Raw genomic sequence first — 2845 nt, 5'->3', positions numbered from 1 at the left:
AGGCCATCATAGATTGTGAAATTCATTTAAAATTAGTACTGTCGTTCAAAAGTTTGGGATCAGAAAGGACAAAAGTGACAGTGTAGACATTTATAATGTGACCAAACATTTCTATTTTGAATAAATGCTGTTATTTTGAACTCTCTATGTATTAAAGAACCCATAATTTTCACTGATTATTTAGCAGCCCAACTGTTTTCAACATTAATAATAATCAGACATGTTTCTTGAACATTAAATGATCATATTAGAAGGATTTCTGAAGGATCATTGTAGACTGGAGCAATGATGCTGAAAATTCAGCTTTGATCACAGGAATAAATTACATTTTACAATATATTCACATAGAAAACAGTTATTTACATGGTATTAATATTTCACAATATTGATCAAATAAATGCAGTCTTGGTGAGCAGAAGAGACTTTTAGTGTATAAAGATACAGATCTTTTCCCCAAAATAAAATCACTATATCTCTATATATTCCATAGCCTTGCCTTGTCTTTCTAGTGAAGACAACAGACCTTATCTGGGCCTCATTTACACAACAAGCCTTCATTGTAATGAGAGTGTTCTAGTTTTGTTTTTGCGCCGCTTGTTTTAGTGTGGACCGGGTCAGGGTGTTTCCGATCAGACGGTGTGTCTCAGGAGAGATCTAAATCCCCTCAGCCCGATCCCTCATTCTCTCGCTGCCAGACTCATTATGTCAGCTCTGTGTTTGGGACCAGTCTCTCTGCTTCTGTCTGTCCTCACACACAGATTGTGTAACATTTTCCTTGTTGAAATGTAATCAGATCAAGGGCTTCAGTTTTATTTGAGGACAATGGATTCAGAGAACACAAGTTAACAAGAGCTGTTCGATTTGATACTGGCACTGTATGTTTATTTCATTTAGCTAAAGTAAACCAGGACTCGGTAGTCCATTACTGGATACAAATTACATGATGAAAATTGTGGTTAGTGACGACATTACTCATTTTACGTAATAAAATCGGACTACTTTTTGATTACTTTTAGATCCTTTGACCTAATGGTTTTGAATAGGATAATCTTCATACTGATATACAAAATACAAAGAAAAAGAAGAAAAAAAATGTTAGATGTGTTCTCAACAACATGAAATGCATCATTGAACTTTACATTACATCAAAGTTTTAGTGAAGTAACTGCTAGAAGTTTGTAAGTTTAATTAATTATGATGTAAGTAATTGATAAATTAAAATAATAATCCAAACAAAAAAAAAATAATTTGGTTCTTTTTAAAAATCGTAAAAATATTAAATATTTTATTTGTTTATGCTGTGTGCATGGCCTCTTAATTACATATATCATTTTTAAATGTAATATAATCCAATTACAAGTACAAAATTTTTGCTTAAATATGTATATTCATTTTTTCTGATTTCATTAACACATTTTTAATTTAACTGATGCCTCCGAACCCTATAAATTATTTGTCCAACCATATCTATATTAGTTATATTTACTAGTTATAATGTAATTTAGTAATACAACTAATATATATTTAGTTGTATCACACCGACCCCGGGCCGTCCTTATTAAAGCACCTGAAAATAAATCTTACATATTTTCTGAGGAGTTTGAGGGAGTTGCATAAAAATGGGAAAATCTTTTTTTGGGAAAACAAGATTTTTCATTGATTTAGCTCAACGTGGATTTGGGTTTGGCATGGCTTGCGAGGTGTTAAACTAAAAACACCTGATAGATCTGCTGACCTGTGCGTGTTCTCATCAGAGCTGTGCTGTTCTGTGCATTCATGCAACACAAACATGAAGGCACTAGGGAAATAAGGGTTTAATTAAGTCTCTTCTGGTAGAGCCAATCCGAAAAGCCAAAATACAGATTGTTTCCCGTTTGACTACATTGTTTTTGTCTATGTTTATGCAGAGCTCGTCTCAAATACGCACATCGTGTTCTATATCATGTTACATTATGAGAAACTATCAATGTGCAATGTGTACTGTAGGTGTACAGTTCGCTGAACACATCTGCGCAACATCTTTAAGCAGCACATTGAGTAACTAGGTCAGAGTTACATAAGTAATGTAAGCCTGCGGGAAAGCTAGATTGATGTGTGTCAGTATGCACGATGTTCAACATCTCTGCCCTTTCGTAATGTTAAGCCAGAATATAATAGGCCATTAAATATTTCCTTTGTTTGGTAATCTCTTTCAACTTGAGTGAAATCCTGTTTAGAAAGAAAACAATTATGTAATCTGGTGTGATTCGATAAGGCTATAATTGCATGTCGTAAAATATAATGCAGTTTTGTAATTATTTAACTAAGTGGATACAGTATAAAAAAGGACAAATGCATGAATAATGCAACAACATTTTTTTATTTCATTTTTTTTGTAGAATTTTTTAAATGCACCCAAACCTAGCACTGAATATTAGTGTTTTTACAATATGCATCTATTTCAAAGCAGTGCCATGGTCTACTCAATAACAGCAAACAAGCCTTGCTCGTTACTTCCACTTTCTTTTTTGATAAAACCATAAGAAATAATAATAATAATAATAAAAAACATCAAACATCACTCAGTTTGAAACATACTGAAAGGACGAAGAGGGATATCGTGACATTGTGGTGAGCAATTACAAAATCACAGTAAACAGGAAGTAAAGACGCAGTTAGTGATAAAAAGGACAACACTTGGCCCCAAAAAACATTTCAAAAAGCACAATACAGTGTTGTGAGAGAAAAAAAATATATTTTACATTTATACACAAGTGCCATAAGTTAACAGGACAGGTAGATTTATTTTGAAAAATATTTAGGGGGAGTTGTGACTGAAAAACAAAAAACTAAACAACTTTAATTA

Source organism: Pimephales promelas, chromosome 3, assembly GCF_988280905.1.
Source record: "Pimephales promelas chromosome 3, fPimPro1.hap1.1, whole genome shotgun sequence".
Lineage (NCBI taxonomy): Eukaryota > Metazoa > Chordata > Actinopteri > Cypriniformes > Leuciscidae > Pimephales > Pimephales promelas.
The sequence above is the reverse complement of the archived record's forward strand: the minus strand, read 5'-3'. Positions refer to the sequence as shown.